This window comes from Hemicordylus capensis, chromosome 2 (genome assembly GCF_027244095.1).
Source record: "Hemicordylus capensis ecotype Gifberg chromosome 2, rHemCap1.1.pri, whole genome shotgun sequence".
NCBI lineage: Eukaryota > Metazoa > Chordata > Lepidosauria > Squamata > Cordylidae > Hemicordylus > Hemicordylus capensis.
In genome coordinates this window covers 166,662,105-166,689,867 of record NC_069658.1, presented here as the reverse complement: position 1 = coordinate 166,689,867, position 27,763 = coordinate 166,662,105, and the positions used below count along the sequence as shown (strand labels likewise).

Sequence of the window (27,763 nt, the reverse complement as noted above, 5' to 3'; positions counted from 1 at the left end):
GACACTCAGAAAGCTGAGATGCATGGAGCCGAATGCTGTGACCTGATTCTGAAGAAATGTTTGAACTACACAACTGCTGCTAATTGCGCCAATAACTACATGCCTCTGAACAACATTCTTCTTCCAGGATAAACCAATGATCTCAGGAACGAAAACAGGACTCTGTGTCAAGTTTTATCATAGGCTTCAGGTCTGATCAGTCACCTCAGGCTCAACAGCATTCTTAACATTTGGCCAGAATTAAGGAGAGTTAACATTTTTAGATTGTGAGACCTTTGGGGACAGCAAGCCATCTTATGTATTTGTTTCCCAATGTAAATCGCTTTGGAAACGTTTGTGGGAAAGCAGTTTATAAATCGTAGTAGTGAACAGTAATCACATGCTCCCCCAGGAATGCTGTGAGCAGTAGAAGGCCATCTGTTCTCTGGTAGTCAAAGCTCCACATGATTGACCCTTCCAACAGAATTAACACTTCCTTGGGAATAGCATTTGTATGTATGAGGGCAAGCCTGATTCCAGCATTTGAAAAATTGTTACAGCATTATAACAGCTGGTGTGGCATTATAGATAGTGTGCTACACTGTCAACCTGTGATCAAGTGCCATTTCCATGAAGCTCACTGAATGACCTGGGCAGTCACCATCTCTCAGACTAAGTTGTGATGGTCAAGGGCTGTCATACAAGTATTCGTTCAGGTTTGTTGGTGATGGTAACAAGGGATAACCCCCATGGACACCACTCCTGAGTTCTGGGAGAAAGAAAAGGATACAAAATAAACAAAAGATTGCTTCAAACTTTCTGCTGTGACTGTTCTGTTTCGACATGACATTCAGCCGCTAGGAGAAAGGAAGATCCATTTCTCTCCTCTACGTCTCCCTGAGTTCCTGCTCAGCCTGGAAACATGCAATCTGCTCGATGCTTCCAACATTTCCAGCATCAGCAGATAGTGCAGCTTTTATATTCCAGTAGATGGTCATTGTGGGACCATTCCTCATCTCCCCAGCACTGATGCAGCAACCTGTAGCTGAAACAGGAAGTGAGGCCCCATGTGCCAAGAATTGTCAGGGCATCAGAGCCGCTTGCTTGAAAGAGAGTATCAAACACCCAAACAAAACTCTCCCCTGCAGCAAAGGAAGAATACGAGTCCTTTGTGCATTAAACACAATAAAACGAAGATGCTCAGGAAAGAACCAAGGAGGGTAAAGCCTCTGCTAGCTTTCATCTCCCTTCCTTGTAGATTTTATTTCACCAGGCTATTATTAGACTAGTTTCCCCCAATGAGATTTCAGATCTACTGCAGGCCTTTCAGGAACACATGATCAGTAGAGGATGTACCATGAGCTTAAGCGCATGCTATTCATTTTTGCCCTCTCTTTCTTTGCTCCAGGTGCTGAAAGAATGGACAGAACCTTTAGAGACACTGTCCTACTTCTGGTCACTTCCTGACTTAGTTTTCATATTTCTGAGAACCCCCTCTGCCACAAACCATACACTTGAAGAATTTCTGCATTGCTGTCATGGAATCTGAGGGCATTGCAAAGGATTCTGGGACACATTCTACAGAAGGTAGTTCCTGTGGGGTACTGGTCAGGCTTGCGTGGCCTCACTGTCTCCTCATGTAGACTGAGACTGTGACCTGAAACACAATTAATGCTCTCCTCTAGCTTTAAAGGAAAGTTGTTGTTTATTTTTTTAAAAGGCAAGTTGTCTTTCAGGGAGAACTTGTCCACCATTACTGATCTTCTCATTGAGGAGCCCCCAAAATGCCCCTGTGGGATCCTAGGGTACCCCAAAACACAGTTTGAAAAACCAGCTGCAGAAGATGCAATTGCTTGATGCCTGGTGGGCTATTACTGGATTATGCTCCTCCACCAAGACAGCTGCTCTGTGCTTCTTGGTAGGACCATCTCATCTTACAATGGGTCAGGTAACTGATTTTCTTTCCCCCAGGCACTGAGCCCAAATCATACTTGCATTTATTGCCCAATTTGGACTGAATTCCTCCATGGTTGTCTTCATCACAGAAGAAAAAAATATCAAGTTTCACACCATCTCCCCTTTCAGCTCTCCTTTCAGAGAGCTCCAAGCTGTCTCCCACTTGTAAAGGAGACAAAAAGAAAAATATTTTAGGGAGGCTGCAGAAGTATTTTTCAAGTACATCTGTAAGCAGTGCTCTGAGCACGTCGTCTTGTCTGGCCTGAGCACTGAAAATATGCACAACTTATAAAATGCTACATCTGAATTTGTCACCTTTGCACAAGTACTGGTTTGAAGATATGGATATAAAGAGATGCAAGTAATAAATTAAAAGAATGCCCCCCGCTCTGCACACAAGCTCATGACTGAATCTGTGAGACAACAACTCCATTGAAAAGCTTTGTGCTTGAGGTGATATGGAAGTTTCACTTGTGGTGTTGTTAGGGTAGCCCATTCAGAGATGCAAGTTACCGTCAGATATTTAAATTATCCAGTGAAGATGGTACATACTTTCATCAATCTTAAGAGTGACGTACAGAGTATGCCTGTTTCTGTCAATCTTGCTTAATGGCCATTGAGATTACCTGCAAGTGGAAGGTCACTACACTCACATCACAGGAATTTTGGATAGAATATCTTATTCAGTTCCTTTACTGTACATCCTTTTTCAGACCAATAATGTCCATATTTTCAGGCTTTGATGATATTTTTCAAAATATCCAATGGATATTTTCCATTTGCCTTTTGAGGTTTGTAGCCCAAAACATGGATGTTTCAGATAGGACCTAAGTACTTGTTGGTACATTTTATCTCTCCAATGGAAATAGCCAGCTGTTTCTAAGTTAGCCCCAGGTATAGATTGGATTCATTTGCCAATATACTTTATGGACATTTTATACTCAAATGCATATAGACAAGACCATCATGAATTTGATTATTGGCTATTGGATTATATTATTATTATTATTATTATTATTATTATTATTATTATTATTATTATTATCCAGTTCCAGTTGCTCCTGAGCCCACCTACCAGACTCCTGCCCCTTTTAAGCATGACATTTCTCCTGCCCCTTTTAAACATGACAAACCTGTTTTCCCTGGGGTCCATCCCATGGTGCTGCTAATGTAATGAAAGGCCCACAACCAATGGGCAGGTCTTATTGCACAGCGGCTTCACACAAACCTGTTGCTCCCGATCTCAGTCGGGTAGCCATTTTGCATCAGGGAACTGCCCAACTTGCTTTCTCTCTCGTGTTTGTTGTACATAAGAACGCTCATGCCATTGAATTTGTTGAGACCCCTAGCATCAACACTCACCAGTACTCCTTTCAGAGGAGATGACTCAGGCACAGACCAGCACAAGATTAGAGACTAACAAGACCTTGATAACAGATGCATCCATGTCAGTGAGGGCTGGGACACGAAGCAACTGGATGGAAGGGACGTTTTCCCTTCAGAGCAACCACGTTTCCAAGTGCAGCACTGTATGTTTCCCCATTGGGCAGAAATGGTGCATTGATATGGGGGAAAGTGAGGAGGTGCGCTCAGGCACGTCAATGGGGTGACAACTAAACCAAAACCAAGTCTGCTCCTGTCTGCATGGCCCCATCATGGATTCTGCTTCTTAGCATGCTACAGTTCAACAGAAGGTTGAGAACTCAGTAGCCTCATTCATATGTTATGTTCAATATTTGTACAACGAGGGTACAGTGTACGCAGAAAAAGATCTGTATACAGTTAGAGTGATACACATGTTACGTTGAACACAGGGACAGCAGTACACTGCCTATCTGTATCATACATTTGAGGGTCCAGTACCCAGGTTCCCTTTAAAAATGAACCCCATACTGTCATTCACAGAAAACCATATACAAGTGTACAGATACCTTGTACTAGTACAACATAATGTCTGAATAGGACTTCTGAGGTATCTGTGCACATCAATGTTGTGTGAGGACGAGGGCACAAAACATTCTCCCTGTAAGATATTGTGGTAAACTTGTATTGCAGACACTTTGAAAGGAGGGGTTACCCAAGAGAGGCAAAGTACTACAGACAAGCAGTTGTATACTATCCACCAGTCTTGCCAAACTTGTGCTTTAGTAGTAATCCTGCCTTCTGAAGTACTGGAAAAATATCAGTCGTGTAGTCCTGAACAACGCCCCCCCCCCCCCAAGTCCACATCACTGCTGTAAGGAATAATGTTTGCAGCTCCTTGAGTCATGAGCTGTACATTGATGGTTTAGATTTGGGATGTTGGGCTTTTCTGTCCAGTCCTGTCTTTTTTGAAATTGGGAAGAGCAGGAATATTTGTTACCCCTTGAAAAATTGTAGGCAGGTTGCTGAGAGTTCATAGATTTCCCTGTCTTTCTCAGTTTGTGTATCCTTTCTGTTTTGTATCCTTTCCAACAAGGGCCTGGCCATCAAGAGGCAAGTTCTCTCTTTGTCGTAAATCTGTCAGGCTAGCCAGACGAAGCGCAATAGAGGCAGAAGCAGAAGAGCAAAATCTAACGAAGGTGAGATGGAGAAATAGATTTATTTGTCATCAGCATATGGATAACACCCTGCACCAAATCTCCGATGATCTCTCTCCGCAGTTTCATGTAGATGGTAAAGAGCATTGGAGATAGAATGGAGCCCTGTGGAACCCCATACAAAAGCTTTTGTTTTGAAGAGCAACAATCTCCAAGCGACACCATCTGAAGCCTACAAGAGAGGTAGGAGCAGAGCCACTGTAAAGTGGTGCCTCCCACTCCCAACCCCCTTCAGGCGCTCCAGGAGGATACCATGATCAATAATATAAAAAACTACCAAGACTCAAGAGATTCAAAAGGATTAACAGAGCCTATGGATTCCTAATTGGAGATCATCCAACAGGCCGACCTGGGGCGCAGCCACCATCATGTGAACAGGTTTAAAGAACCCAGGCCACCAATGGAAAGGGCTGCTGAAGCCCGTAGGGGTGTGTGGCTCAGGCTCCGGAAGAGCCCCTAGCAAACTCCCCCCGCCCATGCCCGGGCCCTGAGCAAGTGTTCCAATGTTCCTTTCAGGCAGCACTTGCTGTTGGGGAATCTGGAGGGAAAGAGATTCCCTTTAAAAAGCTGCTTCTTTCTACCTCTCCATGATAGATTTTGATTTTTGAAACTCTCTGGAAGGGTTGTAAAAGTTGTAAAAACCACATTTACAAGATACAGTCAACTGGAGAACACATCTTGGACAATTCCCTGCACCAACCTTTGTTTAGCTGTTGTGCTGTGGACACAATTTCTTTTTCTTATGCACATCTCATTTGAAAAACATATCTCTCATCCTACAAAACAAAACAGAAAACAAAACATGAAGTCTCTGGCTTATATCCAATGGCTATTCAATCATTCCCACTCTCTCCTTTCTGATTCTCATATATTTACCAAACTCCTCCTCCTCATTAAAGTCTTCCAAGACAAGGTCATCTGAAGAGAAGAGAAAAGACTTGATTTTCTTATTTGAATTGACTTTGATAAGAGCTAAGGAGGGGCTCATGCATTTTGAATAAATGAAGGAGGGTCTACAGGGATACAGTTCTGCCCTCCCCACTTCCCTGGAAATAGCCCAAGTTACCTTGGATGCTGCTCTTTATCTTTATGGTGAAAGGATACTTCATTGTCTTGAGCTGTAGAAATAGAGATGCATTTTAATTATTAAATATGTGGACTTCTTTTTCCATGTCTATGAGTATCAAAAAGATGATACAGTTGGGTGCAAAGTTGAGGATTACCAAAGCTGGAGTATGGCTCTTTGGGGCACTGGGCAGCCAGAAGAGACACAGGGGGAACCCAGCTCTCTGCTGTTCCTCCTGCCACTGCTGCTGTCCCAAGGGGCATTGGGTGAGCCCCAATGGAAACAGCCCTTCTACAGCAGGTGTGCTGCCAGGCAGCCCCCGTGTGACCAAAGACCAATAGGAGGTCTTCTTCTGAACCTGGAACCTGACAGGGGTCCCGGAGGATTTTGAAGAAGAGCCAAGCCATATCCACAGAGGGGTACTTACATCAAAACCTGGCAGGCTGGCAGCATGGCTCAGAATGCACCTGCAGGCTTCCTGGCCCAGAGCCTTCAGTTGGGGCTCCTTGGCACTGATGTACCTCGAGAGCTCCTGTGGGTTGAAAGAGCAGCTCAGTCACTGCACTGGCCTAAATAATCCCTTGCCATGCTACTGAGAGCTAAGCCCGGAAGGAATTTGCCCCATTACAGGAATATCCATTGACTGATGGCCCAAACAAGTTTAAGGGTGATCTATTCCTGTACAAACATCCCCCAAAATTAAGTTTAAAAGATCTTAAATATTTGTGAAGGGTTGTTTATTGGATTGATGTTTTTCTCTTTCTTCTCAGCCAGTTTGCTTCTAATTGGGAAGTGGCCTAGAAATACTCTAAATCAACGAAGAGAATGGGGTCTGCTGCTTCCTTCTGTCAGACCAGGTGCAGATGTCTGAAAGGATGAAGACAGAAGCCCCATTGACACCTGATGTTCAACACTCGGACGAGTGGACAGTGCACAGGTGCAGAAGTGTACACAGGGACAGCTATACATACAGGCTGTGGAAGACAGGCACTGCTAGACACTTCCCATCTGGACCATGCCTTGGAGGGGTCTCTACCCAGGTTCACTTTTTAAAGGAATGCAACTACAGTCATGCAGACAAAATCAAAAAAAGCACTCATGCTTACGGCAGTATCGTGTCTGATTCCAGTTGGGCCGAGAAAGAACCAGGATATTTGGAAGTAGGAAAGGCCACTCACAATTATCCCGGAAGAAGAGCTTACACATTATATCTCAGAAATGTAAGGAAGAACCTCTGCAGGCAGTCAAACCATTTCAAGGACCCCAGGAGTAGAAGCAGCAGGAGTCTGTGCCGCAGGAGGAAAAAGCTCAATGAGAATTTACCTGGGTCCCTGGCTCCAGGTAGTTGGCCCCGGACACCGCCACGTGCAGCACTGCCAACTTCAGTTTTTGCGGTAAAGCCGGCTTGATTTTGCTGGAAGGGGGGGGGGGATATAAGATTGCATAGTGTGAGCAGGGCTGGTGACTCAGTCAAGGGAAGCTCATGTAGAGAAGAGGAACAGGGCAACTAAGCAAGCGTCAAAATGGTTGGTCTGTGATGGTTTCTCCTCTTTTTTCAAAAATGACAAATCCAGGCCTGGGGAGGCCCTGATGCAGATAAGGCTACCTCTCGCCTTATCTACCTCTAGCCTTATAACTTAACAAGATTTTACCCAACCCCTTAGAATTAATTGTCATCTTTTTTTTAAGGGCAGATCCAGTTACAGATCTCGTCTAGTTTGCCACTGCCCTTTCCTGACACAACCCCCTCCTATTTAATCCCTGATGACTATGAGTCTACCTGAGCAACGTGACAGTGTCCATGGCTCTTCATAAGAGGGAGCCAGGGTCCAGATGTATTGTTATGTTCTCCATTAGCTCCTGGGAGAAGGTAAAGAGCAGAAAGGAGTTGATCAGTACCCATGGACTTCATTGGGATAGCTCCCACAACAACATTTTCACACTGTTTTTCAACAAAAGTTTACTTAGAGAAATAATAAATAAAACAACAAACAAACAAACAAGATGATGCCCCAAACACACAGTCTTGGAAGTCAGGTTTAGACTGAGCCTGCTCTTGGTCATTCTCTGCTGCATCTCACTCACCAAAATGGCATCAACAGCCTCCGCCTTGCTGAATTCCAATGTATCAATGCCCCTTGATTCAGCATCTTGTACTTTCTCCACTATGGAATCCAGCAAATATTTCCACCAGCGGATGATCTGAAAATTAGAAGCATTGAGCTGTTAGTGATGGAAGGATTTCTCTGTGGCTTCCTGGAAATGGACCAGACACCCTTTCTGCGTGGGTTGCTTCAAGTCCTTTCTTGGGACCCCACCCCCTCCATGGATTATTCTGCTGCTTCTCAGGGAGATTGCAGAACTGGGAAAGGGATCACAGCAGAGGGTGGGTGCTCCCAGATCCCCTGTGGGGCAAATGCCTCTCACAGAAATGACCTGGGCTCTGTGGAGGAAGGCCCTTTACTCAATGATAGCTTACCTTAGCTCTATCTCTTTTCTGTGCTGCAGTGCTCAAGTCTGGAAGGGAAGAAGAAATTCAGGCCCACACATTTTAAATTAAGGCCCACAAATCTGCCAGTCTGCTAAGCAGTAGCTGTCCCATCCTCCCCAAAGAGTCACCCCCAGTCGCAACCATTCCCCCCAGGAGCCTGGGACACCTCCTCACCGATGGTGACTCCCGAAGACGTCTGGCCCCCTTTTGGAGTTGGCGGAGGAGCCGGAGTTGGAGGAGGAGCCACAGCTGGAGGAGCAGCCACAGTTGGAGGAGGAGCCGGAGTGGGCTCAATCCGGTGCCTCCTTTTCCAGAACCTCCATCTGGGGGCCTTGGAGTCACATGTGGGGGAGGCTTTCCACAGTTCCCTGCAGCAACGGCAGACCCTCCGCAGCCTAGAAGAGAGCAGGGAGAAGGTGAGAAAGAGACCTTTAAGCACACATTTGGAGGAGAGGGGGCCAATGGGAGAGGGAAGGGTTGCAGAACGGCCGGGCAGCCTAATAGGTTTCCAGGTATTGCATTGTCTTCTTTCTGGCTGAGGAATTAAGTAGAGACAGCCGCCAAAATACATTGGTGCAGAGACCTTTGGAACATTGTGTGCAGTTCTGCTCAACCCAACTCACCAAGCTTATGTTAGAGCTTGGACAGGTATAGGAAAGGACCATGAAAGAGCTCAGGGGTGTAGCTCCTTCCCGGAAGGGAAAAGGTGGAGGCAACTGGGACCTTTTCGTTTAGAAAGAAGAAAAGAATGGGGGGCATGAGAGAGGTGCACCATCGTGCATCATGTTTGGGATGGGTTGGGGGACTATGCTGCCACAAGATGAAGTGAAGAACAGTAACTTAAACAGGAGTCGCTTTTCACTTCCAACTAACACTGATGTGCCGGCTGCATTGGCGCTGCCAGGGACACCATGCTGCTGGACTAGGAAGTGGAGATGACACTGCTGCTGGGTATGGACTGCACACTAGAAGTAGGCACTCCAGCACCCTCCTCCTGGTTCAGACCCAGCCTCCTCTCCTCTGCCTGCCTAACTTCTTGAACCCGGAGGGCCCTCCACCTGGGTGTTGCCCTTCACAGTTGGGTCACATCGGCAGGCCAAACCATGCTCTGCCGATGGACCCAACTTGCTGCTGAGCCATGCCACCACTCCAGTCCTCAACTGACCTGCCAGGGGGGCAGGTGCTTCCCCAGTGGTCAGGGAGGGCTGGAGCACACTCATCATCTTCTCCAGGCCTGCAAAGTTGCACTGGGAACTGGGAGAAATGGAGAAACCATTAAACTAAGAGTTGAAGACGCTTATATGGTACCATACCCGAAGCCAGTTTAATGTCAGTCACTTGACAGTACTTATGCTACTGAGAAAGGCTCTGAAATGTTCAAGGGAAAGCATTGTTTTGTTATAACTGGAAAGGAATTGCTTATGAATGGACTCCAGAAGAACAGCCCCGCTGGATCAGGCCAAGGTCTATCTACTCCAGCATCTTGTTTCACACAGTAGCCCACCAGATGCCTCCAAAAAGCCCACAGGCAAGAGGTATGTGCATGCCCTGTCTCTTCTTGTTACTCCTCTGAGAGTGATATTTGGAGGCATCCTGCCTTTGAGGCTGGAGGTGGCCTATAGCCACCAGATTAGTAGTCATTGATAGACATGTCCTCCATGATTTTCTCTAAGTCCCTTTTAAAGCCATCCTTGCTGGTGGCCGTCACTACATCCAGTGGCAGAGAATTCCATAGGTTAATTATGTGCTATGTGTGGAAAAATACGTCCTTTCATTTTCCTGGCCCTCAGTTTCACAGGATGGCCCCTAGTGTTGTGAGAGAGGGATAAAACTTTCACTCTCTCTACTCCATGCATAATTTGATAAACCTCTACCATATCATCCCATAGTCGCCTCTTTTCCAAACTAAAAAGCCCCAGATATTGTAGTCATGCCTCAGAGAGAAGATGCTCCAGGCCCCTGATCATCTTGGTTGTCCTTTTCTGCACCTTTTCCAGTTCTACAATGTCCTTCTTAAGATACAGTGACCAGAACTGTATGTACTATGGTATAAGGGCATTATATAGATTTGTATAAGGGCATTATAATATTAGCATTTTGATTTTTAGTCCCCTTCCCAATGATCCCTAGCATGGAATTTGCCTTTTTCACAGCTGCTGCACACTAAGTCGACGCTTTCAATGAGCTGTCCACCAAAAACCCAGATCTCAATCCTGGTCAGACACCGAATGCTCAGACCCTGTCCGCATATATGTGAAGTTTGGGGTTTTTGCCCCAATATGCATCACTTTTCACTTGCTTACACTGACCCACATTGGCCATTTTGTCACCGACTCCCTCAGTCTGGAGAGAGCCTTTTGGAGCGCCTCACAATCTCTTTGGGTGAATGGCTTATTTGAAGTAGATTGTGCAAAGCTGCAAGACTGTGCTCATACAGAGAGAGTTATCAAAACTGTGGCACAGAAGATGAAGTCATCAAGACAACTCCCAAGCTATATCTCAGCTGGAGAAAGAGGCTTTAGTCAGAGGCCTAAAAACAGACACCTGCATTGTACAATCCAAATGCATTTGTGGTGTGAAAGCAAACGGAATCGGATCCACTTTTTCCAAATGCAAGGAAAAAGAGAGAAATAATCCCCTTGAAACAACTCACACTGATATCTGTGAACACATGCAAATTAACACCTGCAATGTGTTAATGTTGCAAAGATGAACAATAAATTTAGGAGAAAACCTCAAATTCTGCACTCAGACAATGGAGGGGAGAACACAGCAAGTGACATGGGAAGAGGGCATTGAGCACTCAATGACACTGTGATGCCTTTAAGACGATCAATAGGAAAGATCACTTTTGTGAGCACATGACATGTTATGGTAAATAGGCACAGACCCTATACACACACACACACACACACACACACACACACAAATATATATACAAATATATAGTTCTACAACATACAAAACATATAAAAGAGCTCTCATCATACATAAATCCCACAAATTAATCACAATTAGTTAGAGGATTAAATACAGAAATGGACTCAAGATTTATTGCAAGAATAAAATCAAATATTTTGTTTGTCAGATGATATTTCCAATCAATTTGCTCCTAACCATGAACATCTATATTCTTCTAGTAGTTTTTCTGAATCAGCTTAGCAGTTAAAAACATGTAAAAATGTAAGTAGGGATGAGTTATCATCAGATTTTTGCAAGAAATTTCAGAAGGTTTTATGTCCAGTCCATATCTAGTTTAGGGATGTGCGAACAGTTCGAGGGGGCTTCAGTTCAATGGTTCTATGGTCAAACTGAACCCCCCTCCCACCTGTTTGGTTTGACTGAACCCCACCAACTCCACCGATGGTTTGGGGAGTTAGCAATTTTTTAAATAAATAAATAACGATAGGAGTCTGAGAAAGATGGCGTCGTGACTGGTAGTTTTGGTGGCTCCTCCGCCAAAAACTGCACTAACTCTTTCGAGTAATAGGCTTGTTAATCAGGAAGACTGATCACAGAGGAAAAATGGAGCTGTCACCTGAGAGCAGCCTGGTGTAAACATCCAAGGTATAAAATGCCTTAAAATCGATACAGAAATAAATCATGAAATGCCAAACAAACTCAGGAGAGACTTTCCATGAGTTTCCCACCCAAAGAGAAGAGCAGGCAATAACACCTGCCGTATTAGCCAAACACCTGCCTTCCCAATTTTAATTCTTGTGTTGTTCCTGTTGTTCTTTTCTCTGTCTTTACTCCTCAGACTTCAAGATCATCAAGGTACTTTCTTTTTTTTTCTGAACTGAGGATTTATGGTAGGCTACTTCTATCAAAGAAATCACCGACCAGAACAGCATAGAAGACTCAGCTTCCAGTTAACTACAGCACTTATTGTTAAGGATTTACAACTTAGGCAACCTTTGAGTTATCTAACACTTTGGAATGAGACTGATTAACTACTTCAGTTAAATAAGAGGACGAACAATCAAAACGCATGCTTAAGGTTTGTTCATAACTAATTTGTTAATCTTTAATTCTGTTAGACACTTCTGAAAGGATCTACATATTTCTAAAAGAAGCTTAACAATGTTTTCCTTTTGACACCACTTGTGTGTGTGTGTGTATATATATATATATATATATATATATATATATATATATATATATATATGAATTGGTAGTGGAGTAATGAGGCAATGGTCAACATTTTATTATGTTTTTCTGGATTGGCAAGGATTAACATTCTATTATAATGGATAGTGGATAATTTACTATACTTTACTGGATTAACAATGATCACCATTTTATTATAACTTGCTGATGGTGGGTTTGGGTTTTTTAAATGACTATCATTTATGGATTACTCATGTATTATTGAAGCATTTAACTGTTTTTATCAAACTATCTGAGGATTCTACTGTTAAATTCCTATTAAAGTTTCCAACTGAAACTGGACTCTGGCAATGAGGCAAAGATCAACACTTTATTACATTTTACCAGATTAACAAGGATTAACATTTTATTACAATTTAAGGATGCTTTTTTGGATGACTATCATTAATGGAATATTGAAACCCTTAACTGTCTTAACCAGGCTACTTGAGGATTCTGATGTCAAACTTTATTAAAGTTATTAACCAAATGGAGCAGGACTGTGGTTTCAGTTTTCAGTCCTATCTCTAATGCAGAACATCTGCAGGCTATCCTGAGAAAGCTGACAGCTCCCCCATAAAACCCAACCGTGACTAAGGTGAACGTGTATAAAAATTGTATATAGCAAACAAACAATAGAGATATGTATAAATATACAATAGGCCAATAGTAAGGTAATCTCTGATTTCTAGCATTTAGCAACTCTCTATCAACCTTTTTTCTAACTGGTCCTTAGTGACTATATTGACATTTGATAATATATTATGAAATTTATGCAAGGAGTTCTTCCCCAAATAAGAAGCTCTTTTGCATTCAACCCAGAAGTGAAATAAGGTTGTCCTAGAAAGGTACCAGCAAGTGAAATATCCAGCATCAATTGCTTTCATCTTTTATCCTGAATAAATCAGGTTGCTCACAAACTAGGGTTTGAAACAGGAGGCCACACATTTCTATTCTGCCATATTCCCTGCTTAGGAGAGTAATTTTTCAGAGACCACAACTCTATATTAAGCTGTGAGGTATTTATGGGCAAAACACTCCAGCTTGACATATACCCTGCTGGGGGTCTTATCTGTTGGTGAATGAACAGGAGAGGGATCCTGGGTGTTTTGTGAATTTGAAAGTGTCAACTCAGTGTGCAGCAGGTGTGAAAAAGGCAAATCCAATTGTGGCATTTCCTCCTCACTAGCATCACCATCCCTGGGCATCCAGGCCTCAGAGGGATGGGGAGGGGGCTCCAAGCACCCTGTTTCTCCTCCATCTGCCAGGGAGAGGAAAGGCCTTGCTCTTCCCCGGGAGCCCATACAGGAAGCCACCCTCCATCTCCCCTGGCTTCCTCATCACTGGCTTCAAGCCCATTATATCTGTTCCCAGGGTCAGCCGCCACCCCTCTTAGCCCCTCCCCTTCCTTCCATTCCCGTCCTCCTGTATTCTGCCTGTTAGTCCTTAAAGGGGCTGCCTTACAGGACTCCATTTCCTCTTTCTCCATCATCCCCCAGGGTCTCTGCAGAGGGGAAGGGCCAACTAGTAGGGATGTGCAAACAGGTTTGACCCCGAACCAGTTCGGTTTGATGGTTTGGGGTTGAACCGAATCCCCCCGCAATTCGGTCCGACATTGGACCGAACCCTGACAGTTCAGGGGGTTCGTGGTTTTTTTTAAAGTGAAAAAAAAAAACTTTTTTTAACCTTTCTCCCCTTTAGGGGAGTTCTTTGGGGTGGTGTTGGGGGCAGTGTACACGGAGGCTCCTCCCCTCAACACTGGCCTCCATAATCACTCCCTCCGGCCCATTCAGCTGGTTCTTCAGCCCATTCGAGCTGCTCTGTATGATTGCACCCTTGGAGCAATTAAGGGTGTGAAACCTATACATGTGCTACTCTACTATCACATACCAATGCTAAACCAATTTAAAAATCATACTGGGCATGTTGGGCAAGTTCAGAGATGTATCACATGAACTGGGCCCAGCATTCCTGCATTCCTATGATGTAAGCATGACCTCCTGAACCTAGGGTCATATATCATTCTCCTTTTATTTATTTGTATTTGTAAGGGAGGTACCCTTCTCTTGCTACTTCTAATGGTAGACAAATGCATGGTGGTCAAGGCTCCTGGTCTTTTTCTATCCCTGCATTTGGGCCTTTGGTGATGAGGTGATGAAGTGAAAACCCACTTTTTTGTTTGGAAAAAGATTGGTCAAGTGGAAAGGAAACAGAAAGATGGATGGATGCTCAGCCATGCAGAAATGTTACGTAAAGGAATTGAAGTAAATACTGTATCTGGAAAGTTCCTATGACGAGTTGAGCAGTGAGAATCTTCCAAGGCAAAGAAAGGAGGTCTTTCAACATCTGCCTTTCAGACCATGAAGCCCCAAATGCTACTCAGTGCCCAGCTTAACTGCCAGATCACACAGGGATTGCAGTCCAGTCTCTGGGACTCACATTGGGTTTGGTGCTACAGCATATGCACCAACTCAGCTTTTGATCATATTGATGATATTTTGATCATCTCTCTGAGATAACCTCCCAACGAGTGCTGCACCTAGATAATTTTGGAGCCTGGAATTAAAGGCCTTTGGAGCCCTCCCCCTCTGGAAGTTAAGCATCATCCCCCTACACAGACACAGACACACACACACACGGTATTTTTAACACATGGAGTCTTGAGGGCACAAATAGCAACTGAACTCACAAGAATGTAATAAAATAAAACAAGTATATTTATGCAAATATGCATTAGCAGAGACATTTCAACACACAACATAACATAGTCCCGTCTCACATATTTCTTTTACGCACTCCCCCCACCCCCGTCTCTAAAGAATCCGATATTTAAGCAACTGAATTTGCAAGAATGTAAAGATGTAAAAAACAAGGCTGTGTTTTTGTGTGTTTTTGGAGGGCGGATGGGGAAGAGCGTGGGATTTTAAATTGTGTTTTCATGCAGCTTGGGGGGCTGGGTGGGAAAGCAGACCCACCATTCAGAAATGCAGGCAAGAAGTTCGAGATGCTTCACTCTTCTCTTGCAGTGTTGCAATAAATGTGACTGAACAAAAGGGTTGTTGTTGTTTTTAAAGAAAAAAATTATGAAGACGATACTTCCCACTGACCTGCACATACCATATTTTGCATTGAGAGTCCTGGCACTTAAATTAGCTGAATGCAATTGTTTTTACACCCTCCACCCCTAAAATAATTTCCTCATTTGAAAAGGAGAAGCTGCACACACACAGCAGAAACAGAGGCTGAAAAAAAGAACTGAGAAGCAAAGGGAGATCAGAGTCAACATAGAAAGAAGCATCTATTCTTCCTGCTTGTTTGGCATTTTCCTCCCCGCTCCCTGCACTTTCCTCTAAACAAACTGATGAGAATTTTTACACCATGAGTGGTGTCCTGAGTGGTGTCTCTTGTTATTTCCTTGTGCTTAAAGCCCACCCGCAAATTCACACCACCATAAAGAAGAGGGAAACACGGGCTCTGCTCTCACAACTTCAGCAGATGGTTGTATTGTAAATACATCAGCTCAGAAACAAATCTTACACATATGCAAAGCTGGAGAGGAGCTGAAGCTGTGAGGAGAGGGAGACCCTAACTTTAAAGACATGCAAAAGCGAAAGTGATCCCCGGAAGAAGAGAGTTAAACAGCATCTTCCAAACAGAGCAGTGGCAAGAAGAAGAAGAAGTTAAAATGCAGGCAGCGGAAGGTGGGAGGGAAGAGCACCTCTGCTCCCAACTTTCCTGACAGTCCTAGTACCTACCTAATATTCCCTCCCACCAGCCAATGGGGGCACAGTTACCCATGCCAACAATGGATTGGAATCATAACTAGCCAACCAAGAAGCAAGCAGAGCACCAGCCAATCGGAAATCACTGCCAGAAAACCAATCAGATTTTGTGATGATAGGCAAACAAAATGACAACACAAATCAACAAATCAATTGGATTCAAATCAGAGTCAATTCGATTGGACCTCAAAAAGCACCACTGAGGCCAATAGTGATTTGATTCACAGCAGGAAGCTGCATGTGGCAGCGGAAAGCAGGAAGGGACCTGCTCTCCTCTCTTTTAAAGATCCCACTCACCACTTCCCTCCCCGGAGCACCAAACTGGTTCGGACCTCATCCGAACCGTTTCAGTGACGAACCAGTACATGAAACACAGTGATGGTTCATGCACATCCCTACAGGACAAACCAAAGGAAGAGTTCATTGTGAGTTTTGTGCCAATGAAGGGTTTCGAACAAGGAGACATTGAAACTCAACAAGAAATGAGGCACTTAATGAGACCAAGCAATTTAGGGATTCCATTGAATAGACTCATATATTGCTAAAAAGGAAAGACACAAGAATCTTGCATGTTTGATGACATTGATGAAATACCAGTAAGTGAAGGTCACAATTGGAGAGAAGCTGCAAAAGAAGGAATTGATTCTTTACACAAAAATAATACATGGACACTCAGAGAGCTGCCTCCAGGAAGAAAGACGGTAGGAAGTCCAAGAGAAAGGGTTTGTGGAGCTAAAAGATTGTCCAGCAGATTATGTGGTGGCAGATGGACTAACCAAGCCACTGCCAAGAGACCGTCTTCACACTTGATAAGAGATGATGGGACCCATAGATTGATGAGGAGGAGTGTTGGAGACTCCATAACCATTGATTCTCAGCACTCATAGATTAGGAATAGAGGCAGAGAGTGTAGGACTGTCCCCTTGTTCTCTCGCTCTGTCCATTTCTACTCTGAGTTTCATCTGATGGGCTGACACTCCTGGTACACTCCCTTCTTCCTTGTTCTCTCTGTTCCTTCCTTCCCTCCCTCCCCCTGAGCTAGTTAGTACAGGGTGCAGGTTTTCTATCTAAGTTTATAACTTCTTTAAGACAAACCCTTGCTGTTTTAGACTTTAAAAAACACTCATCTCCCGACCTCCTCTCTGAGCTCTGTTCTCATCCAACTGCTAAATGAGGAGTGGATTCAAATTCTCCCTTATAATTGGGACATCTGTGAAGCAGGTCACAATAGGCGTGTTCACAGCTGTTGCCCTTCCTAATTGGGTGGGCAGGGGACTCTAGTCAGACCTGGCCCAGGAACAGAAGGAGAAAGGCAAAGCTGTGATGAGATCCTACTTACATTGCGAAGAAGTCTTTCCTCATCTTCTCCCCCATTTCCCTCCCTGACTAACTATCCCTCCTGTTACTAAAAGCTGACTGTCCCTCCCTCCCCCCCCTAGATCCCTCCCAAAACCACCCCAAACAAACAACAAACAACAAGCAACAAAATAACAAACACTAACACTAACTGTAACACTGAATGGATAAATAAATTGATAAACAGATAAATAGATAGATAGATAAATAGATAAATAAATAAATGGATAAATAAACAAATAGATGAATAAATAGATGGATAAACAGAAACAAACAGAAACGGACTCTCTAATACTTTCTTTCCTCGCTATCTCTTCAACTCCTCTCCACCTCGCCTCCTCCCTCCTCGCCTAACTCACCCACAAAGAGCAGCTGAGCCCCGGAGTTGTAATAAAAGAGGATGTGTCATGGGCCTCAGCAATGGCCATTGGTCCTCTTGCCTCTAGAGCAGTGTTTCTCAACCACCGGTCCCTGGACCGCTGCCGGTCCCCGAAGGGTTGAGTGCCGGTCCCTGACTGGGAGTCAAACCCCCCCCAACTGAAATCAAGGCACTCACTTACTCAATTTTGCACATGGCACGGAAGAGGAAGAGTATCACGGAGGCATGGGACCCTTCTTGTGCCTTGCCTCCACGTGCTGCTGAGATCTTCCTACAGCTATCTTATTCCCTATCTTTACAGCTTCAAACTGTATGCGATGCGGGGGCATGGAGGAAAAAGTATGGCAGTGGGCGCCACTTGAAGGGCTGCTGGTTCTTGCATGCTCATTGTTTGCAGCCAAAGGTTGGTTGATTGAAACCCAGCTGCCTGTTGTGATCGAGGCGCCTTGAGAGGGAACGCTGTTTCCCTCTTGCATCAGTGGGGCTTGCTTGTATGTTGTTTTCATTGGCCCCATGTAGCTTTTGAATTTTTCTAATGGCCCAGCATACCCTCTCCATTGAGTAATCACAAGCACCTCCACTCCAGACATACTGGAGACAAATTTGTTCACCCAGGCTTTTAGATTCAGGGGTTCTCAACCTTGGGTACCCAGACGTTGGTGGACTTCTACTCCCATAATCCCCAGCCATAATGGCCAAATGCCATTGTTGCTGGGGGTTATGGGAGTTTAACTGAGGGACCCAAGGTTAAGAACCCCTAATATTCCATGTTTGCAAAAGATTCCAAATTTAATTATTTTAATGCTTATATTATTTTCATTCTAAACTGCCCAGAGATGCAAGTTTTGGGCAGTATAGAAGTCTGATAGATAGACAGATAGATAGATAGACAGACTTGAAACCCCTTTACTAACTGCTGGTCCGGGAAACTGCACATGAAGAATGTAGCGGTCCTTGAAACTCTGCAAGAAGAATTTAGCGGTCCTTGACTCCAAAAAGTTTGAGAAACACTGCTCTAGAGGACTTGGAGGCATCCCCTGCCAACTGGGCAAAGAGGACCCAAAGTGAAGGGCAAAGTGGGGATTCTCTTCATGGAGCCGGGGAGGGGAGCACTTGGCTCTTTCCACCCCCTGCACAGTAACCCTCCAGTGATGGTTGCTGGTGTCTATTTTATGTTTCTTTTTAGATTATGCGTTCTTTGGGGACAGGGAATCCATCTTTCTTTCTTTATTATTACTCTATGTAAACTGCTTTGAAAACTTGTGTCAAAAAGCGGTATATAAGTATAAGTAGTAGTAGTAGTAGTAGTAATAGTCCTTTCAAACCGCACTCTTCATGTTCTTATATCTGTTTGTCTGAGAAATCAGAGGGCTCTCTTCACCACCATGTTTAAAGTGACACCACCGCAGGCCCCTCAGAGCAGACACCTACACCTCCATCCACTGCCATTCACCCAAAAGGCCACCTTTGTGGCTGGGGTCTGCTCTTGTTTCTGCAAGACACAAGGACTCCTTCCTTCAGTGCCATCTTGACACTAATTCACACCTGTGGGGACACACATCTTTTAGCTTTCTCCCCCCTCCTCCTCCCCCGCACGGGTTCTGTCCTCTGCTTTTTCCAGTGTGGTAATGCTATCATATGCCCACCAGGAAGCAGCGTAGAGCAGGTTGGTGGCTGCTTCTAGATTCCCATAGGGGTAAGGTTCTGTTATTTGCAATTTTTCTATATTCATGTCTATAGGTGGGAACGGAACCCCCGTGAATAATGAGGGGCACCTTAAAAAAAAACCCAACACAGTAGCAAATGGTTCTGCTTAAGCATTAAGAGTTCTAGGCTCTTGCGATGTTTACTTTCCCCATGATTACAGATATGGCTAGCATACCAAGAACCATTGCCACTCATTTAGTGAGAGCAGATGACTGTTCCTTTTGATTTCTGTGGGAGAAGTCTACAGGGTTCCAGAACTTTCTTTATTAATTTATCATATGTATATACCACCCTATATAAAATCTCTGGGCAGTGTATAATTAAAACCCAAGAACTATCCATCATATAAAACAAATCAAAATAAACCATCAATAAAACTTGGACGCACTTAGGGTTGAGTCTTTGGGGTAGGTTTTTATAGTGCATTGAAGAAAGTAATACACTGCATTCTTTCAGAACTGCCTCGAAGAACTAGTGGATTCTTCCTGTTTTCTTTCTCTCCTCCTCCTCCTCCTCCTCCTGTCACTTCCTGAATGCTGTAACCTCCTTCCTCTATAGTGCCACAGCTGCCCTGTCTGTGTTGCTTGCAGTTGAAAAGGAGCATTCACAATGGGTGCCTAGAGTAGCCACTTTCCTTGTTCTAAGGAGGCACTGTCTTAAAAAATTAATACACCAACTAGAGTGTGTCAGATGAGATGAAGAAATGCAATTTAATCTCTCTCCCCACCCCTACCAATCTTACTTAAAAAAAAAAAAATCTTGTTGAATTTTTTTTTAACCTGGGTTCAGTGCTGCTCTTACATTTATTTCTCCTTTCAGCAACTGTCTTGCTTCTTTTCTGAGTTTGATTGACAGGCTGCCATTTTATGAAGTGCAGAGGCGTAACTAGGGAAAACAGCGCCCGGGGCAAGCACTGAAATTGCGCCCCCCCGCCGCCCCCCCCCCAGCATACATCTGACTGACACATGTTTCAGAAAACTTTTATTTTAAAAATTTAAAAAATTACAAAAATTACCAAAAATTTCAAAATGCGATAAATAACCAAAAATGCGATAAATAACCAAAAATGCGATAAATAACTCATTTTTTAAAAAAGAACAAACTAGGATTTGTAAAGGAATTTAAAAACCTAACTAATTAACATCTGAAGCATCATTTACTGCTTTTTTTCTGCATAGGCTTTATTTAAAGATATTATTTTACAAATTAAGGAGAATATATATCTCTCATATATATCTCATGCCAACCTTTAGTTAAAGAAATTAGACCATGCTTTAGCATCATGGGCATGTGGGAACCAATCTGGCAAGGTACTAAAAAGCCCCTGTGAGGTACAAGCATCCTCACTCCTACATAATATACAAGGTACAAATTGTCTTGATGACTAAAAGGTGTTACTCAGCTTCTTATTGGTTTGTTGGTTTTAGTTGTTTGGGGGCAAAAAAAAAACACCACCCTCTCCTATGTGAATGTATTATTTGTACATTTCTCTGTCTAGATAAACTATTTGTATAAGCAATATACAGAAAGACATTCTCTCCTGGCAAAGCAGAAACGTGGCAACATTTTCTCCTTACACAACCTAGTGTTTTAATGTATCATTGAGAAAAACACACACACACATGAAACCAACACATGCACAAATTATATTGTTCCCACTGTAGTTTGAACCCAGATTATCCTTGTTATCTCTCTCTCCCATCCTGCAAAAAATAGGTATGACACCTCTAATCACAACACTGTCATAATTTCAAGTATGTTTGTGATGCTAACATAAGCCAAATGGTGAGCAAAATTGGGTAACTTTAAAAAAGAAAAAAAGAAATTCAGCTCCTTAAAATATTGGGACTCAGCTCTCTATTTTGGAGCTGTAATAAGCACTTTTATCAATTTGAAAAACTTAAGAAAAAGCAGGTGAAATGTGCTTTTCAGAAGGGGCCTTGCAGGATGGAATCCATGAAATGCCTGGTGGTAGATTAGCAAGACACATGAACATATGAGATACAAAAAGCATGTGGCTCCATGTAAATTTGTTTACAAGCAATGAAATTAATTTTACAACTTGTCAGACTGTCAAGGTTATAGAAACCCAAAAAAAGGCTCTCAATTTTTAATGTAATAGTTGTATGGCTGTATTGCACGTATCCTCCCCTTAACTTCTTAAAGCATTTATTGAACAAATGACAGATCCACATTTGCATGTGTACAGACTCATCCTCTATCCACACATCTTCGAATGCAGCCTACAAAACTGTATCTTTGCAGACCTGCATTACAGACAATGAAATGCACATATTTGCCTTTCAACACCTAACTAGAACAGAACACTTGACAACCTGCTTGCAATTGTTCTCCCAGTACTCAAGCCCTACCACAAATTCTCTCTACAATTTCAGCCCTGCCTTACCCATGTTCTCATGTCAAGCTATCTATAATCAGTTCTTAACAGAAATGCGGGGAAAGTATAATTGGGATTTGAGATTTGCAGCCCGATCCTGTGCATGTTTATTTAACCCACAGAATCCAGTGGGACTTTCCCCCCATTTGCAATTATGCATTGGTGAGTCCAGACTGAAGTGGCAGTCCTGTGCACACTTTATTTGAAAGAAGCACCACTGAATTCTGTGGCAGTTGCCTCAGTGCAATAGGATTGTGCCTTTAGAGAAGTTCAGCCTAGGGAAGTATAGGAGCTCCTCTATTTCAGAAGGCTGACTTACAATGAAGAATGCCTCAAAACACTTTCCCTAAATGGCTTTATGTTTGCATAACAAGCAGCATCTACTGATTTAATGCCTTGCTGGTGGATCAGCTACTCGAAAGATTTCTCTGGCTTCCTTCCTTCGCCAAATCGCCGCCACTCCCCTCCCCTCCCCTCCCCGTGCCTTGCAGCAGGCTCTTCAATGAGTGAGAAGCGTTCTTCTTCAGAAGGGAGATAAAGGGGAGACGGGGGGGGGGGGGGAGATGATGAGGCAGCAAAACCAGAAGTCAGCGCGGAGCCCTTTTTCTTGGAGTGGGGGAGGGAAAGAGTGAGAGAAAGAGAAGGCAGGCAGTGCAAGGCAACAGAAGGCGGCGCGCCCCAAAGTGCAGCGGAGGAATCAAATCCGGCCCACCACCGGCCAGCCAGGTGCAATGTCAAGCTGGCCCCCGCCCGCCCACCCACCCAAGTTCACTGTACATCAATCACACACCTTGTCCTGGTTGGTGCTTTATGTTGCTGTTGCCGGCCGTTAACTGAAGTGAATCCCTCTAGTGCCTCAGGCAGCAGCAGAAACGCTCGTCCTCCGAGTCCGACTCCCTGCCTCGTCGCACGTGCTGCAGACGGCGAGCTGGGAGAAGGACACACACCAGCACCACGCATGCGTGACTGGTGGCGGGGCGGGGACTGGGAGTGCGCAGTACTTGCTGTTCGGTTCCACAGCTTATGCTGTGACGAAGATTGAGTCGACTGCGTCTGCTCTGCAGTGCAAACTTTAGGCGCCCGCCGCGCCAGAGCCGAGCAATGGGGTGGGGGCGGGACTGGGGGAGAGGGCGCCACGCCACCACCACGCAGACCCGAGCGGCTCGGACTGCTCTGCTGGGCTTAAAAAAACAAACAAACAAACAAACAAAACCGGGAAAGCCAGGGGATCGGCGGGGCACTTTTTGGTGCCCCCCACGTGACCAACCAGGGTGGTGCCTGGGGCACGTGCCCCCCCTGCCCCCCCTATCGTTACGCCTCTGATGAAGTGTTTCCTAGTTTTGCAGTTCAGCCTGACAAAGATTTTTTTTAAAAAAAGTTGGAGTTCTACAAACTTTTTTTAAAAAGTGTGTTTAGTGTTTTGGTGGGAAGGAATTCATAAATGAATAAACGTTTCAAGTCTAAGGCAGACATCCAACACAGACATATTTAGTGAAGCTAAAGGTCTTTGTCTAGAAGCATTATTTCTATCCTATTTTTTCAATAAAATATTCTCAAGCAAGGGCGTGGCTACAATTGAACAATGGGAGACAAATGTCCCTGAACCCCAGGGAGAGAGGGACCAGCTGGCTTTGGTGACAGCTTGTCCTTTGCTTTCCCGCTCATGTTTCTCTGAAGAAGATCGGGTAGGGGTAGGGGCAGGGGCCCATCTTCACTTTTTAGCCAGGGCCCACTTCAATTTGCCATGCGCCTGTTCACAGGACAGCTTGATTTTGCATCTCATTCTCAAACTAATTATTGCACTAAGAACATAAGAACAGCCCTGCTGGATCAGGCCCAAGGCCCATCTAGTCCAGCATTCTGTTTCGCACAGTGGCCCACCAGATGCCACTGGAAGCCACAGACAGGAGTTGAGGGCATGCCCTCTCTCCTGCCATTACTCCCCTGCAACTGGTACTCAGAGGCATCCTGCCTTTGAGGCTGGAGGTGGCCCACAGCCCTCCGACTAGTAGCCATTGATAGACCTCTCCTCCATGAAGTCATCCAAACCCCTCTTAAAGCCATCCAGGTTGTTGGCTGATACCACATCCTGTGGCAGAGAGTTCCACAAGTGGATCACGTGCTGTGTGAAAAAGTACTTCTGTTTCTTGGTCCTAGACCTCCTGGCAATCAATTTCATGGAGTGACCCCTGGTTATAGTGTTGTGTGAGAGGGAAAATTATTTCTCTCTATCCACTTTCTCCACACCATGCATGATTTTATAGGCCTCTATCATGTCTCCTCGCAGTCGTCTTTTTTCTAAACTAAAAAGCCCCAGGTGTTGTAGTCTTGCCTCATAAGAAAGGTGCTCTAGGCCCCTGATCATCTTGGTTGCCCTCTTCTGTACCTTCTCCAGTGCAACAATGTCCTTTTAAAGATATGGTGACCAGAATTGTACGCAGTACTCCAAGTGTGGTCACACCATAGTTTTGTATAAGGGCATTATAATATTAGCCGTTTTATTTTCAGTCCCAATTCCTAATGATCCCTAGCATGGAATTGGCCCTTTTCACAGCTGCCGCACATTGAGTCGACACTTTCAACGAGCTGTCCACCATGACCCCAAGATCCCTCTCCTGGTCAGTCACCAAAAGTTCAGATCCCATCAACAAATACTTGAATTTTGTGGTTTTCGTCCCAATATGGATCACTTTACACTTGCCAATGTTGAACCGCATTTGCCATTTTGTCACCCCTCATCCAGTTTGGAGAGATCCTTTTGGAACTCCTCACAATCCGTTTGGAATTTCACTACCCAAAAGAGTTTGGTATCATCTTCAAGTTCGGCCACCTCACCTTATCCCATGACTGCTATATTTTCTCAGGAGTCTTTGATGAGGAACTTTGTCAAAAGCGTTTTGGAAGTCCAGGTATACTATGTCAACTGGATCACCTTGATCCTCCAAAGTTGTGTGAGGCAAGATTTACCTTTGCAGAAACCATGCTGGTTCTCTCCCAGCAGGGCCTCTTGTTCTATATGCTTTACAATTTTATCTTGAGGATACTTTCCATCAATTTGCCTGGAACGGACATTAAGCTAATGGGCTTGTAATTTCCTGGATCGCCCCTGGATCCTTTTTTGAAAATCGGTGTTTCATTTGCTACTTCCCAGTCCTCTGGTACAGAGCCTGATTGCAGGGATGTTATCAGGGGCGTAACTATAATAGGGCAAGGGGAGACAGTTGTCTGAGGGCCCACTGTCTTGGGGGGCACCCCCAGAGGCAAGTCACATGACTGACTCCCCCAGCTGCGCACCTGCCCGGGCTTCCTTCAGTTGTATTGATCCTCCGAAACTGATGTGAATGTTAAAACCTGGAGCTACCAGAAACAGCATGTCTTTCTCTAGTACCATTAAATGACTTGCATCATCCACAATTTACAAAACCTTTAAAAAAATAATTTAGGATGATGTTGTATTGTGGCACATAGGATAGATGTGTGTGTGGGTTTGTGTGTGTGTATGCCTTTTGTTACCACTATTCAGCCTCATAAGATTTCTTTACTTCATGAGCTGAGTTGGGGGGGGCATTTTAAAATCTTGTCTCTGGGTCCACTCCAACCTTGCTACGCCCCTGGATGTTATATATTTTAGCAAGAAGGTCGGCTATTTCATATTTGAGTTATTAGCTCTTGGATGGATGCCATCTGGCCCTGGCAATTTCCTAGTTTTTAGTTTTTCCAGAAAGTTTAGAACATCATCTCGTCACTTCTGTCTGACTCAGTTCTTTAGCCTCCATCCCCGAAAAGCCTGGTTGAGGAGCAAGTATATGCTCAGTATCCTCTGCCATGAAGACGGATGCAAAGAACTCATTTAGCTTCTCTGCAACCTCCATATCCTCTGTAATAATCCCTTTCACTCCCTCATTGTCTCATGGTCCAACCGCCTCCTTGGCAGGTTTCCTGTGTCTGATGTATTTGAAGAAGCTTTTGTTATTCCCCTTGGGTATACAATTTAATTGGACTTCTAGTATTGTGGTTCTGAGTAAACTCCATACATTCTGGAGCAAAGTGACTCTCCTGATTTTCCATTTCAGCTTTCTTTCTGTTCACATGGGACAGGCTGGTTGAGTGAAATCTGATCCAAATTGGCCCACTTTTGAAGAAACCAGTACTTTAAGTGTATATCCAAATATAACAAAATGTGAGAAACATGTATACCACACAGCTATACTCACCACAAGATGTGGCGAGTGTACAGCATCCACGGAAGCACACCCAAAAGCCCAAACCCATGCTGACATGATTTGAAACTCCACTTCCCTTCACCACAAGGACAGGGTTTGTCTGAAGAGATGAATACTGTACTTGGGGAGAGCCTCCCCATGATTGCAAACATTATGGATCACAGGAAGAAAACTCTCCCTAGCAGTGTTTGTCTCTTCAGAAAAATCCTGTCCTTATGATGAGAAGGAAGAAATGGGGTTTAATTTCCTTTCTACATAGTCTATGTCGCTGCAAAGTATTTCCAGGACTAGCTGGAATTGTCACCAGCTAATTTTTTCTAGCCTCACCGGAATTGTATCCCCTTGTAGAGGTGCCAGAACTAGAGGGTCCAAAGTTAGTAAAAAGGAAAAGAAAACCCCAACAAGTCATTCTTGCCTCTGGCAGGGTAAAAGATGGAAGGGGAAATAGCAAGGTAAGACAGCAACCCCATTCCCATAGTAGGCAACACCCAAGGCAGCATCTTATACAAACCCTCTCTGCCTGCCCCACCCCCACACATCATTTTGAATATTCTGTAGAAATATCTGCATCTGCCTAAGGAAAAATACAGTCAAACATAAAATGCTTGCTCTCTGGTTACCATGGAAATGGAGACCAGGGGAACAGAAAAGGACTTGAAGAGAAATCTCTCTGCTGTGGTGGAAATCTATTGCCTCACAGCAGTGATCTTTTTCTGAAGCAACCCTACACCCACTTTCAATATTTCAAAGTAGCTATTTTTTTTCCTCCTGGCCTCCCAGGTACTTTTCTTTGTTGTTCTCTTGGATATAAAGCCCCGTGGAATAGGAAGCCTTGTTGAGAGCAGCACACTCTCAGATGCCAGATTTACTTTATGTGAAGTAACAGCACTTATCCTTTTTTGGCACTATACACATTCCAGATTCATGCTTCAGATGGCACTCTGCCTGTGAAGACAGACACTTAAGGAAATCTGAAGGTTAAATGGAGCAAGCCTTGACAGATCAATTGTTATCTAATTATTCCAGATGTTTGTGTTACAAGAAACATCTATAATAGCAGCTCATCTGTAGTACTTCATTTAGGCCTGTATTATCCTCATACTGTATTGCAAGCTGGAGGTGGGTAGGGCCAAGGTTAAGAAATAATGGTTTGTTTAAAGTCATCCAGTGAGGTGACCTTAAGGCCATCCACCACTGAGGTAACATTTGAAATGGGGACTTCACAGCTCACACTTTTTAGTCACTAGACCACCCCTAAGAGGAATGAAATGCAGCACAAATATATTTACCTCAGCACTGAAATGTTTTTCACTGTTAATGCATCATAACCACCAATGAAGGCAAGGAAAGGGCATTAATTAAGTCTACAAACAACAAATAGAGTGCATATTAAGACTGAGGAAAAGGCTTTATGAATTGCCTACTTCACAGTGACCACCTTAAGTGGTGCAGTGGGGAAATGCTTGACTATCAAGCAGAAGGTTGCTGGTTCGAATCCCCGGTGGTATGTTTCCCAGACTATGGGAAACACCTATATCGGGCAGCAGCAATATAGGAAGATGCTGAAAGGCATCATCTCATACTGTGTGGGAGGAGGCAATGGTAAACCCCTCCTGTATTCTACCAAAGAAAACCACAGGGCTCTGTGGGCACCAGGAGTCAAAACTGACTTGACAGCACACTTTACTTACTTACTTC

At 44.1% G+C, this 27,763-nt stretch overlaps 1 long non-coding RNA gene across 2 annotated transcripts in view; it reads left to right on the top strand.

Annotated features, from left to right (window-relative positions):
- The window catches only part of LOC128347192 (uncharacterized), a 36,654-nt gene extending 24,512 nt beyond the window's left edge, over nucleotides 1–12,142 (top strand). For both annotated transcript variants that reach the window (XR_008317436.1, XR_008317437.1), the window contains exons 2-6: nucleotides 4,394–4,496; nucleotides 4,578–4,697; nucleotides 6,351–6,974; nucleotides 8,089–8,487; nucleotides 11,832–12,142. This is a non-coding gene — a long non-coding RNA (uncharacterized LOC128347192). The remainder of the gene's footprint in view (nucleotides 1–4,393; nucleotides 4,497–4,577; nucleotides 4,698–6,350; nucleotides 6,975–8,088; nucleotides 8,488–11,831) is intronic.
- The last annotated feature ends 15,621 nt before the right edge of the window (nucleotides 12,143–27,763 follow it).